This window comes from Platichthys flesus, chromosome 20 (assembly GCF_949316205.1).
Source record: "Platichthys flesus chromosome 20, fPlaFle2.1, whole genome shotgun sequence".
NCBI lineage: Eukaryota > Metazoa > Chordata > Actinopteri > Pleuronectiformes > Pleuronectidae > Platichthys > Platichthys flesus.
In genome coordinates this window covers 1,464,851-1,479,415 of record NC_084964.1, presented here as the reverse complement: position 1 = coordinate 1,479,415, position 14,565 = coordinate 1,464,851, and the positions used below count along the sequence as shown (strand labels likewise).

The following is a 14,565-nucleotide window of genomic DNA, read 5'->3' as shown; positions in this document are numbered from 1 at the left end:
TTTCTGATCAGACGTTGATGTTTGCTTGGTGTGTGTGAACTCTATGGAATATATTTGCTCTGAAGTATCCTTTAATAAGGAGTCTTTTAAGATAAGACTTTGATCTGCATGCTGGTGCAGAATTCCTAACCTTAAAATCTCCATAGCCCAACGTGGGGCTCGAACCCACGACCCTGAGATTAAAAGTGTCATGCTCTACCGAACTGAGCTGGCGCTTCTTCCAAATAACTTCCCATCACAATAGAAATGTTAGAATGCAAGAAATATGTTTCATGAGAAGTAAAACCTTCTTGTATGAAAACAACCTAGGTCTGAGATAATGATGAGATTACAGAATAAGTTTTACATTTAATATTTTTGAGCACAAGTTCCGTGAACAAAAACCGCCTGAACCATGTTGTCCAATTCTTTCGCAAGAAGATCAAACACACGCTTGTCATTGGTTAGGGATTCAATCTCTTACAGTTTTCCATTCTAGTTTAGCTATATAATCTAGACTAATTGATGGGTTTAATATATATATAATATTCTGATCAGCCGTTGATGTTTGCTTGGTGTGTGTGAACTCTATGGAATGTATTTGCCCTGAAGTATCCTTTAATAAGGAGTGTTTTAAGCTATGACTTTGATCTGCATGCTGGTGCTCAATTCCGAATCTCAAAAGCTCCTTAGCCCAACGTGGGGCTCGAACCCACGACCTTAAGATTAAGAGTCTCATGCTCTACCGAACTGAGCTAGCCGGGCTTCTTCATTATTACTTCCAATCACAATAGAAATGTTAGAATGCAAGAAATATGTTTCATGAGAAGTAAAACCTTCTTGTATGAAAACAACCTAGGTCTGAGGTAATGATCAGTTTACAGAATACATTTTACCTTTAATGTTTTTTAGCACAAGTTCCGTGGACAAAAACAACCTGAACCATGTTGTCCAATTATTTCGCAAGAAGATCAAACCAACGCTTGTCATTGGTTAGGGATTCAATCTCTTGCAGTTTTCCATTCTAGTTAGGCTAGATAATCTAGACAAATTGATGGGTTCAATATATATATAATTTACTGATCAGACGTTGATGTTTGCTTAGTGTGTGTGAACTCTATGGAAGGTATTTGCTCTGAAGTATCCTTTAATAAGGAGTCTTTTGAGCTAAGACTTTCATCTGTATGCTGGTGCTCAATTCCTAACCTTAAAATCTCCATAGCCCAACGTGGGGCTCGAACCCACGACCCTGAGATTAAGAGTGTCATGCTCTATCGAACTGAGCTGGCGCTTCTTCCAAATAACTTCCCATCATAATACAAATGTTAGAATGCAAGAAATATGTTTCATGAGAAGTAAAACCTTCTTGTATGAAAACCACCTAGGTCTGAGGTAATGATCAGTTTACAGAATAAGTTTTACCTTTAATATTTTTGAGTACAAGTTACGTGAACAAAAACAACCTGAACCATGTTGTCCAATTATTTCGCAAGAAGATCAAACCAACGCTTGTCATTGGTTAGGGATTCAATCTCTTGCAGTTTTCCATTCTAGTTAGGCTAGATAATCTAGACAAATTGATGGGTTCAATATATATATAATTTTCTGATCAAACGTTGATGTTTGCTTGGTGTGTGTGAACTCTATGGAATGTATTTGCTCTGAAGTATCCTTTAAAAAGGAGTCTTTTAAGCTAAGACTTTCATCTGCATGCTGGTGCTCAATTCCTAACCTTAAAATCTCCATAGCCCAACGTGGGGCTCGAACCCACGACCCTGAGATTAAGAGTGTCATGCTCTATCGAACTGAGCTGAGGCTTCTTCCAAGTAACTTCCCATCATAATAGAAATGTTAGAATGCAAGAAATATGTTTCATGAGAAGTAAAACCCTCTTGTATGAAAACAACCTAGGTCTGAGATAATGATGAGATTACCGAATAAGTTTTACCTTTAATATTTTTGAGCACAAGTTACGTAAACAAAAACCGCCTGAACCATGTTGTCCAATTCTTTCGCAAGAAGATCAAACACACGCTTGTCATTGGTTAGGGATTCAATCTCTTGCAGTTTCCATTCTAGTTAGGCTAGATAATCTAGACAAATTGATGGGTTCAATATATATATAATTTTCTGATCAGACGTTGATGTTTGCTTGGTGTGTGTGAACTCTATGGAATGTATTTGCTCTGAAGTATCCTTTGATAAGGAGTCTTTTAAGATAAGACTTTGATCTGCATGCTGGTGCAGAATTCCTAACCTTAAAAGCTCCTTAGCCCAACGTGGGGCTCGAACCCACGACCCTGAGATTAAGAGTCTCATGCTCTACAGAACTGAGCTAGCCGGGCTTCTTCCTTATAACTTCCAATCACAATAGAAATGTTAGAATGCAAGAAATATGTTTCATGAGAAGTAAAACCCTCTTGTATGAAAACAACCTAGGTCTGAGATAATGATCAGATTACAGAATACATTTTACCTTTAATGTTTTTGAGCACAAGTTCCGTGAACAAAAACAACCTGAACCATGTTGTCCAATTATTTCGCAAGAAGATCAAACCAACGCTTGTCATTGGTTAGGGATTCAATCTCTTGCAGTTTCCATTCTAGTTAGGCTAGATAATCTAGACAAATTGATGGGTTCAATATATATATAATTTTCTGATCAGACGTTGATGTTTGCTTGGTGTGTGTGAACTCTATGGAATGTATTTGCTCTGAAGTATCCTTTAATAAGGAGTCTTTTAAGATAAGACTTTGATCTGCATGCTGGTGCAGAATTCCTAACCTTAAAATCTCCATAGCCCAACGTGGGGCTCGAACCCACGACCCTGAGATTAAAAGTGTCATGCTCTACCGAACTGAGCTGGCGCTTCTTCCAAATAACTTCCCATCACAATAGAAATGTTACAATGCAAGAAATATGTTTCATGAGAAGTAAAACCTTCTTGTATGAAAACAACCTAGGTCTGAGATAATGATGAGATTACAGAATAAGTTTTACATTTAATATTTTTGAGCACAAGTTCCGTGAACAAAAACCACCTGAACCATGTTGTCCAATTATTTCGCAAGAAGATCAAACCAACGCTTGTCATTGGTTAGGGATTCAATCTCTTGCAGTTTTCCATTCTAGTTAGGCTAGATAATCTAGACAAATTGATGTTCCGTGAACAAAAACCACCTGAACCATGTTGTCCAATTATTTCGCAAGAAGATCAAACCAACGCTTGTCATTGGTTAGGGATTCAATCTCTTGCAGTTTTCCATTCTAGTTAGGCTAGATAATCTAGACAAATTGATGGGTTCAATATATATATAATTTTCTGATCAGAAGTTGATGTTTGCTTGGTGTGTGTGAACTCTATGGAATGTATTTGCTCTGAAGTATCCTTTAAAAAGGAGTCTTTTAAGATAAGACTTTCATCTGCATGCTGGTGCTCAATTCCTAACCTTAAAATCTCCATAGCCCAACGTGGGGCTCGAACCCACGACCCTGAGATTAAGAGTGTCATGCTCTATCGAACTGAGCTGAGGCTTCTTCCAAGTAACTTCCCATCATAATAGAAATGTTTGAATGCAAGAAATATGTTTCATGAGAAGTAAAACCCTCTTGTATGAAAACAACCTAGGTCTGAGATAATGATGAGATTACCGAATAAGTTTTACCTTTAATATTTTTGAGCACAAGTTACGTAAACAAAAACCGCCTGAACCATGTTGTCCAATTCTTTCGCAAGAAGATCAAACTCACGCTTGTCATTGGTTAGGGATTCAATCTCTTGCTATTTTCCATTCTAGTTAAGTTAGATAATCTAGACAAATTGATGGGTTCAATATATATATAATTTTCTGATCAGACGTTGATGTTTGCTTGGTGTGTGTGAACTCTATGGAATGTATTTGCTCCGAAGTATCCTTTAATAAGGAGTCTTTTAAGCTAAGACTTTGATCTGCATGCTGGTGCTCAATTCCGAATCTCAAAAGCTCCTTAGCCCAACGTGGGGCTCGAACCCACGACCCTGAGATTAAGAGTCTCATGCTCTACCGAACTGAGCTATCCGGGCTTCTTCCTTATAACTTCCAATCACAATAGAAATGTTAGAATGCAAGAAATATGTTTCATGAGAAGTAAAACCCTCTTGTATGAAAACAACCTAGGTCTGAGATAATGATCAGATTACAGAATACATTTTACCTTTAATGTTTTTGAGCACAAGTTCCGTGAACAAAAACAACCTGAACCATGTTGTCCAATTATTTCGCAAGAAGATCAAACCAACGCTTGTCATTGGTTAGGGATTCAATGTCTTGCAGTTTCCATTCTAGTTAGGCTAGATAATCTAGACAAATTGATGGGTTCAATATATATATAATTTTCTGATCAGACGTTGATGTTTGCTTGGTGTGTGTGAACTCTATGGAATGTATTTGCTCTGAAGTATCCTTTAATAAGGAGTCTTTTAAGATAAGACTTTGATCTGCATGCTGGTGCAGAATTCCTAACCTTAAAAGCTCCTTAGCCCAACGTGGTGTTCGAACCCACGACCCTGAGATTAAGAGTCTCATGCTCTACCGAACTGAGCTAGCCGGGCTTCTTCCTTATAACTTCCAATCACAATAGAAATGTTAGAATGCAAGAAATATGTTTCATGAGAAGTAAAACCCTCTTGTATGAAAACAACCTAGGTCTGAGATAATGATCAGATTACAGAATACATTTTACCTTTAATGTTTTTGAGCACAAGTTCCGTGAACAAAAACAACCTGAACCATGTTGTCCAATTATTTCGCAAGAAGATCAAACCAACGCTTGTCATTGGTTAGGGATTCAATCTCTTGCAGTTTCCATTCTAGTTAGGCTAGATAATCTAGACAAATTGATGGGTTCAATATATATATAATTTTCTGATCAGACGTTGATGTTTGCTTGGTGTGTGTGAACTCTATGGAATGTATTTGCTCTGAAGTATCCTTTAATAAGGAGTCTTTTAAGATAAGACTTTGATCTGCATGCTGGTGCAGAATTCCTAACCTTAAAATCTCCATAGCCCAACGTGGGGCTCGAACCCACGACCCTGAGATTAAAAGTGTCATGCTCTACCGAACTGAGCTGGCGCTTCTTCCAAATAACTTCCCATCACAATAGAAATGTTAGAATGCAAGAAATATGTTTCATGAGAAGTAAAACCTTCTTGTATGAAAACAACCTAGGTCTGAGATAATCATGAGATTACAGAATAAGTTTTTCCTTTAATGTTTTCAGCACAAGTTCCGTGAACAAAAACACCCTGAACCATGTTGTCCAATTATTTCGCAAGAAGATCAAACCGACGCTTGTCATTGGTTAGGGATTCAATCTCTTGCAGTTTTCCATTCTAGTTTAGCTATATAATCTAGACAAATTGATGGGTTTAATATATATATAATATTCTGATCAGCCGTTGATGTTTGCTTGGTGTGTGTGAACTCTATGGAATGTATTTGCCCTGAAGTATCCTTTAATAAGGAGTGTTTTAAGCTATGACTTTGATCTGCATGCTGGTGCTCAATTCCGAATCTCAAAAGCTCCTTAGCCCAACGTGGGGCTCGAACCCACGACCTTAAGATTAAGAGTCTCATGCTCTACCGAACTGAGCTAGCCGGGCTTCTTCCTTATTACTTCCAATCACAACAGAAATGTTAGAATGCAAGAAATATGTTTCATGAGAAGTAAAACCTTCTTGTATGAAAACAACCTAGGTCTGAGATAATGATGAGATTACAGAATAAGTTTTTCCTTTAATGTTTTCAGCACAAGTTCCGTGAACAAAAACCGCCTGAACCATGTTGTCCAATTCTTTCGCAAGAAGATCAAACACTCGCTTGTCATTGGTTAGGGATTCAATCTCTTGCAGTTTTCCATTCTAGTTAGGCTAGATAATCTAGACAAATTGATGGGTTCAATATATATATAATTTTCTGATCAGACATTGATGTTTGCTTGGTGTGTGTGAACTCTATGGAATATATTTGCTCTGAAGTATCCTTTAATAAGGAGTCTTTTAAGATAAGACTTTGATCTGCATGCTGGTGCAGAATTCCTAACCTTAAAATCTCCAAACCCAACGTGGGGCTCGAACCCACGACCCTGAGATTAAAAGTGTCATGCTCTACCGAACTGAGCTGGCGCTTCTTCCAAATAACTTCCCATCACAATAGAAATGTTAGAATGCAAGAAATATGTTTCATGAGAAGTAAAACCTTCTTGTATGAAAACAACCTAGGTCTGAGATAATGATGAGATTACAGAATAAGTTTTACATTTAATATTTTTGAGCACAAGTTCCGTGAACAAAAACCGCCTGAACCATGTTGTCCAATTCTTTCGCAAGAAGATCAAACACACGCTTGTCATTGGTTAGGGATTCAATCTCTTACAGTTTTCCATTCTAGTTTAGCTATATAATCTAGACAAATTGATGGGTTTAATATATATATAATATTCTGATCAGCCGTTGATGTTTGCTTGGTGTGTGTGAACTCTATGGAATGTATTTGCCCTGAAGTATCCTTTAATAAGGAGTGTTTTAAGCTAAGACTTTGATCTGCATGCTGGTGCTCAATTCCGAATCTCAAAAGCTCCTTAGCCCAACGTGGGGCTCGAACCCACGACCTTAAGATTAAGAGTCTCATGCTCTACCGAACTGAGCTAGCCGGGCTTCTTCCTTATTACTTCAAATCACAATAGAAATGTTAGAATGCAAGAAATATGTTTCATGAGAAGTAAAACCCTCTTGTATGAAAACAACCTAGGTCTGAGATAATGATCAGATTACAGAATACATTTTACCTTTAATGTTTTTGAGCACAAGTTCCGTGAACAAAAACAACCTGAACCATGTTGTCCAATTATTTCGCAAGAAGATCAAACCGACGCTTGTCATTGGTTAGGGATTCAATCTCTTGCAGTTTTCCATTCTAGTTTAGCTATATAATCTAGACAAATTGATGGGTTTAATATATATATAATATTCTGATCAGCCGTTGATGTTTGCTTGGTGTGTGTGAACTCTATGGAATGTATTTGCCCTGAAGTATCCTTTAATAAGGAGTGTTTTAAGCTATGACTTTGATCTGCATGCTGGTGCTCAATTCCGAATCTCAAAAGCTCCTTAGCCCAACGTGGGGCTCGAACCCACGACCCTGAGATTAAGAGTCTCATGCTCTACCGAACTGAGCTGGCGCTTCTTCCAAATAACTTCCCATCACATTAGAAATGTTAGAATGCAAGAAATATGTTTCATGAGAAGTAAAACCTTCTTGTATGAAAAGAACCTAGGTCTGAGATAATGATGAGATTACAGAATAAGTTTTTCCTTTAATGTTTTCAGCACAAGTTCCGTGAACAAAAACCGCCTGAACCATGTTGTCCAATTCTTTCGAAAGAAGATCAAACACTCGCTTGTCATTGGTTAGGGATTCAATCTCTTGCAGTTTTCCATTCTAGTTAGGCTAGATAATCTAGACAAATTGATGGGTTCAATATATATTTAATTTTCTGATCAGACGTTGATGTTTGCTTGGTGTGTGTGAACTCTATGGAATATATTTGCTCTGAAGTATCCTTTAATAAGGAGTCTTTTAAGATAAGACTTTGATCTGCATGCTGGTGCAGAATTCCTAACCTTAAAATCTCCATAGCCCAACGTGGGGCTCGAACCCACGACCCTGAGATTAAAAGTGTCAAGCTCTACCGAACTGAGCTGGCGCTTCTTCCAAATAACTTCCCATCACAATAGAAATGTTAGAATGCAAGAAATATGTTTCATGAGAAGTAAAACCTTCTTGTATGAAAACAACCTAGGTCTGAGATAATGATGAGATTACAGAATAAGTTTTACATTTAATATTTTTGAGCACAAGTTCCGTGAACAAAAACCGCCTGAACCATGTTGTCCAATTCTTTCGCAAGAAGATCAAACACACGCTTGTCATTGGTTAGGGATTCAATCTCTTACAGTTTTCCATTCTAGTTTAGCTATATAATCTAGACTAATTGATGGGTTTAATATATATATAATATTCTGATCAGCCGTTGATGTTTGCTTGGTGTGTGTGAACTCTATGGAATGTATTTGCCCTGAAGTATCCTTTAATAAGGAGTGTTTTAAGCTATGACTTTGATCTGCATGCTGGTGCTGAATTCCTAACCTTAAAATCTCCATAGCCCAACGTGGGGCTCGAACCCACGACCCTGAGATTAAAAGTGTCATGCTCTACCGAACTGAGCTGGCGCTTCTTCCAAATAAATTCCCATCACAATAGAAATGTTAGAATGCAAGAAATATGTTTCATGAGAAGTAAAACCTTCTTGTATGAAAACAACCTAGGTCTGAGATAATGATGAGATTACAGAATAAGTTTTACATTTAATATTTTTGAGCACAAGTTCCGTGAACAAAAACCGCCTGAACCATGTTGTCCAATCCTTTCGCAAGAAGATCAAACACTCGCTTGTCATTGGTTAGGGATTCAATCTCTTGCAGTTTTCCATTCTAGTTTAGCTATATAATCTAGACAAATTGATGGGTTTAATATATTTAATTTTCTGATCAGACGTTGATGTTTGCTTGGTGTGTGTGAACTCTATGGAATGTATTTGCTCTGAAGTATCCTTTAATAAGGAGTCTTTTAAGCTAAGACTTTGATCTGCATGCTGGTGCTCAATTCCGAATCTCAAAAGCTCCATAGCCCAACGTGGGGCTCGAACCCACGACCCTGAGATTAAGAGTCTCATGCTCTACCGAACTGAGCTGGCGCTTCTTCCAAATAACTTCCCATCACATTAGAAATGTTAGAATGCAAGAAATATGTTTCATGAGAAGTAAAACCTTCTTGTATGAAAAGAACCTAGGTCTGAGATAATGATGAGATTACAGAATAAGTTTTTCCTTTAATGTTTTCAGCACAAGTTCCGTGAACAAATACCGCCTGAACCATGTTGTCCAATTCTTTCGAAAGAAGATCAAACACTCGCTTGTCATTGGTTAGGGATTCAATCTCTTGCAGTTTTCCATTCTAGTTAGGCTAGATAATCTAGACAAATTGATGGGTTCAATATATATTTAATTTTCTGATCAGACGTTGATGTTTGCTTGGTGTGTGTGAACTCTATGGAATATATTTGCTCTGAAGTATCCTTTAATAAGGAGTCTTTTAAGATAAGACTTTGATCTGCATGCTGGTGCAGAATTCCTAACCTTAAAATCTCCATAGCCCAACGTGGGGCTCGAACCCACGACCCTGAGATTAAAAGTGTCATGCTCTACCGAACTGAGCTGGCGCTTCTTCCAAATAACTTCCCATCACAATAGAAATGTTAGAATGCAAGAAATATGTTTCATGAGAAGTAAAACCTTCTTGTATGAAAACAACCTAGGTCTGAGATAATGATGAGATTACAGAATAAGTTTTACATTTAATATTTTTGAGCACAAGTTCCGTGAACAAAAACCGCCTGAACCATGTTGTCCAATTCTTTCGCAAGAAGATCAAACACACGCTTGTCATTGGTTAGGGATTCAATCTCTTACAGTTTTCCATTCTAGTTTAGCTATATAATCTAGACTAATTGATGGGTTTAATATATATATAATATTCTGATCAGCCGTTGATGTTTGCTTGGTGTGTGTGAACTCTATGGAATGTATTTGCCCTGAAGTATCCTTTAATAAGGAGTGTTTTAAGCTATGACTTTGATCTGCATGCTGGTGCTCAATTCCGAATCTCAAAAGCTCCTTAGCCCAACGTGGGGCTCGAACCCACGACCTTAAGATTAAGAGTCTCATGCTCTACCGAACTGAGCTAGCCGGGCTTCTTCATTATTACTTCCAATCACAATAGAAATGTTAGAATGCAAGAAATATGTTTCATGAGAAGTAAAACCTTCTTGTATGAAAACAACCTAGGTCTGAGGTAATGATCAGTTTACAGAATACATTTTACCTTTAATGTTTTTTAGCACAAGTTCCGTGGACAAAAACAACCTGAACCATGTTGTCCAATTATTTCGCAAGAAGATCAAACCAACGCTTGTCATTGGTTAGGGATTCAATCTCTTGCAGTTTTCCATTCTAGTTAGGCTAGATAATCTAGACAAATTGATGGGTTCAATATATATATAATTTACTGATCAGACGTTGATGTTTGCTTAGTGTGTGTGAACTCTATGGAATGTATTTGCTCTGAAGTATCCTTTAATAAGGAGTCTTTTAAGATAAGACTTTGATCTGCATGCTGGTGCAGAATTCCTAACCTTAAAATCTCCATAGCCCAACGTGGGGCTCGAACCCACGACCCTGAGATTAAAAGTGTCATGCTCTACCGAACTGAGCTGGCGCTTCTTCCAAATAACTTCCCATCACAATAGAAATGTTAGAATGCAAGAAATATGTTTCATGAGAAGTAAAACCTTCTTGTATGAAAACGACCTAGGTCTGAGATAATGATGAGATTACAGAATAAGTTTTACATTTAATATTTTTGAGCACAAGTTCCGTGAACAAAAACCGCCTGAACCATGTTGTCCAATTCTTTCGCAAGAAGATCAAACACACGCTTGTCATTGGTTAGGGATTCAATCTCTTACAGTTTTCCATTCTAGTTTAGCTATATAATCTAGACAAATTGATGGGTTTAATATATATATAATATTCTGATCAGACGTTGATGTTTGCTTGGTGTGTGTGAACTCTATGGAATGTATTTGCTCCGAAGTATCCTTTAATAAGGAGTCTTTTAAGCTAAGACTTTGATCTATATGCTGGTGCTCAATTCCGAATCTCAAAAGCTCCTTAGCCCAACGTGGGGCTCGAACCCACGACCCTGAGATTAAGACTCTCATGCTCTACCGAACTGAGCTAGCCGGGCTTCTTCCTTATAACTTCCAATCACAATAGAAATGTTAAAATGCAAGAAATATGTTTCATGAGAAGTAAAACCCTCTTGTATGAAAACAACCTAGGTCTGAGATAATGATGAGATTACCGAATAAGTTTTACCTTTAATATTTTTGAGCACAAGTTACGTAAACAAAAACCGCCTGAACCATGTTGTCCAATTCTTTCGCAAGAAGATCAAACACACGCTTGTCATTGGTTAGGGATTCAATCTCTTGCTATTTTCCATTCTAGTTAAACTAGATAATCTAGACAAATTGATGGGTTCAATATATATATAATTTTCTGATCAGACGTTGATGTTTGCTTGGTGTGTGTGAACTCTATGGAATGTATTTGCTCTGAAGTATCCTTTAATAAGGAGTCTTTTAAGATAAGACTTTGATCTGCATGCTGGTGCTGAATTCCTAACCTTAAAATCTCCATAGCCCAACGTGGGGCTCGAACCCACGACCCTGAGATTAAAAGTGTCATGCTCTACCGAACTGAGCTGGCGCTTCTTCCAAATAAATTCCCATCACAATAGAAATGTTAGAATGCAAGAAATATGTTTCATGAGAAGTAAAACCTTCTTGTATGAAAACAACCTAGGTCTGAGATAATGATGAGATTACAGAATAAGTTTTACATTTAATATTTTTGAGCACAAGTTCCGTGAACAAAAACCGCCTGAACCATGTTGTCCAATTCTTTCGCAAGAAGATCAAATACTCGCTTGTCATTGGTTAGGGATTCAATCTCTTGCAGTTTTCCATTCTAGTTTAGCTATATAATCTAGACAAATTGATGGGTTTAATATATTTAATTTTCTGATCAGACGTTGATGTTTGCTTGGTGTGTGTGAACTCTATGGAATGTATTTGCTCTGAAGTATCCTTTAATAAGGAGTCTTTTAAGCTAAGACTTTGATCTGCATGCTGGTGCTCAATTCCGAATCTCAAAAGCTCCATAGCCCAACGTGGGGCTCGAACCCACGACCCTGAGATTAAGAGTCTCATGCTCTACCGAACTGAGCTGGCGCTTCTTCCAAATAACTTCCCATCACATTAGAAATGTTAGAATGCAAGAAATATGTTTCATGAGAAGTAAAACCTTCTTGTATGAAAAGAACCTAGGTCTGAGATAATGATGAGATTACAGAATAAGTTTTTCCTTTAATGTTTTCAGCACAAGTTCCGTGAACAAAAACCGCCTGAACCATGTTGTCCAATTCTTTCGAAAGAAGATCAAACACTCGCTTGTCATTGGTTAGGGATTCAATCTCTTGCAGTTTTCCATTCTAGTTAGGCTAGATAATCTAGACAAATTGATGGGTTCAATATATATTTAATTTTCTGATCAGACGTTGATGTTTGCTTGGTGTGTGTGAACTCTATGGAATATATTTGCTCTGAAGTATCCTTTAATAAGGAGTCTTTTAAGATAAGACTTTGATCTGCATGCTGGTGCAGAATTCCTAACCTTAAAATCTCCATAGCCCAACGTGGGGCTCGAACCCACGACCCTGAGATTAAAAGTGTCAAGCTCTACCGAACTGAGCTGGCGCTTCTTCCAAATAACTTCCCATCACAATAGAAATGTTAGAATGCAAGAAATATGTTTCATGAGAAGTAAAACCTTCTTGTATGAAAACAACCTAGGTCTGAGATAATGATGAGATTACAGAATAAGTTTTACATTTAATATTTTTGAGCACAAGTTCCGTGAACAAAAACCGCCTGAACCATGTTGTCCAATTCTTTCGCAAGAAGATCAAACACACGCTTGTCATTGGTTAGGGATTCAATCTCTTACAGTTTTCCATTCTAGTTTAGCTATATAATCTAGACTAATTGATGGGTTTAATATATATATAATATTCTGATCAGCCGTTGATGTTTGCTTGGTGTGTGTGAACTCTATGGAATGTATTTGCCCTGAAGTATCCTTTAATAAGGAGTGTTTTAAGCTATGACTTTGATCTGCATGCTGGTGCTGAATTCCTAACCTTAAAATCTCCATAGCCCAACGTGGGGCTCGAACCCACGACCCTGAGATTAAAAGTGTCATGCTCTACCGAACTGAGCTGGCGCTTCTTCCAAATAACTTCCCATCACAATAGAAATGTTAGAATGCAAGAAATATGTTTCATGAGAAGTAAAACCTTCTTGTATGAAAACAACCTAGGTCTGAGATAATGATGAGATTACAGAATAAGTTTTACATTTAATATTTTTGAGCACAAGTTCCGTGAACAAAAACCGCCTGAACCATGTTGTCCAATTCTTTCGCAAGAAGATCAAACACACGCTTGTCATTGGTTAGGGATTCAATCTCTTACAGTTTTCCATTCTAGTTTAGCTATATAATCTAGACTAATTGATGGGTTTAATATATATATAATATTCTGATCAGCCGTTGATGTTTGCTTGGTGTGTGTGAACTCTATGGAATGTATTTGCCCTGAAGTATCCTTTAATAAGGAGTGTTTTAAGCTATGACTTTGATCTGCATGCTGGTGCTCAATTCCGAATCTCAAAAGCTCCTTAGCCCAACGTGGGGCTCGAACCCACGACCTTAAGATTAAGAGTCTCATGCTCTACCGAACTGAGCTAGCCGGGCTTCTTCATTATTACTTCCAATCACAATAGAAATGTTAGAATGCAAGAAATATGTTTCATGAGAAGTAAAACCTTCTTGTATGAAAACAACCTAGGTCTGAGGTAATGATCAGTTTACAGAATACATTTTACCTTTAATGTTTTTTAGCACAAGTTCCGTGGACAAAAACAACCTGAACCATGTTGTCCAATTATTTCGCAAGAAGATCAAACCAACGCTTGTCATTGGTTAGGGATTCAATCTCTTGCAGTTTTCCATTCTAGTTAGGCTAGATAATCTAGACAAATTGATGGGTTCAATATATATATAATTTACTGATCAGACGTTGATGTTTGCTTAGTGTGTGTGAACTCTATGGAAGGTATTTGCTCTGAAGTATCCTTTAATAAGGAGTCTTTTGAGCTAAGACTTTCATCTGTATGCTGGTGCTCAATTCCTAACCTTAAATCTCCATAGCCCAACGTGGGGCTCGAACCCACGACCCTGAGATTAAGAGTGTCATGCTCTATCGAACTGAGCTGGCGCTTCTTCCAAATAACTTCCCATCATAATACAAATGTTAGAATGCAAGAAATATGTTTCATGAGAAGTAAAACCCTCTTGTATGAAAACAAACTAGGTCTGAGGTAATGATCAGTTTACAGAATAAGTTTTACCTTTAATATTTTTGAGTACAAGTTACGTGAACAAAAACAACCTGAACCATGTTGTCCAATTATTTCGCAAGAAGATCAAACCAACGCTTGTCATTGGTTAGGGATTCAATCTCTTGCAGTTTTCCATTCTAGTTAGGCTAGATAATCTAGACAAATTGATGGGTTCAATATATATATAATTTTCTGATCAAACGTTGATGTTTGCTTGGTGTGTGTGAACTCTATGGAATGTATTTGCTCTGAAGTATCCTTTAAAAAGGAGTCTTTTAAGCTAAGACTTTCATCTGCATGCTGGTGCTCAATTCCTAACCTTAAAATCTCCATAGCCCAACGTGGGGCTCGAACCCACGACCCTGAGATTAAGAGTGTCATGCTCTATCGAACTGAGCTGA

At 37.5% G+C, this 14,565-nt stretch overlaps 5 non-coding genes across 5 annotated transcripts; all 5 read right to left on the bottom strand.

The window, feature by feature from the left end:
* Positions 1 to 670: 670 nt before the first annotated feature.
* trnak-cuu (transfer RNA lysine (anticodon CUU)) lies at positions 671 to 744 on the bottom strand. Its single transcript has one exon. It is a non-coding gene; the product is annotated as a tRNA-Lys (tRNA).
* Positions 745 to 5,550: 4,806 nt separating this feature from the next.
* trnak-cuu (transfer RNA lysine (anticodon CUU)) lies at positions 5,551 to 5,624 on the bottom strand. Its single transcript has one exon. It is a non-coding gene; the product is annotated as a tRNA-Lys (tRNA).
* A 979-nt stretch (positions 5,625 to 6,603) lies between these two features.
* trnak-cuu (transfer RNA lysine (anticodon CUU)) lies at positions 6,604 to 6,677 on the bottom strand. The gene has a single exon. It is a non-coding gene; the product is annotated as a tRNA-Lys (tRNA).
* Positions 6,678 to 9,758: 3,081 nt separating this feature from the next.
* Positions 9,759 to 9,832, bottom strand: trnak-cuu (transfer RNA lysine (anticodon CUU)). The gene has a single exon. It is a non-coding gene; the product is annotated as a tRNA-Lys (tRNA).
* Positions 9,833 to 13,443: 3,611 nt separating this feature from the next.
* Positions 13,444 to 13,517, bottom strand: trnak-cuu (transfer RNA lysine (anticodon CUU)). The gene has a single exon. It is a non-coding gene; the product is annotated as a tRNA-Lys (tRNA).
* Between the last annotated feature and the right edge of the window lie 1,048 nt (positions 13,518 to 14,565).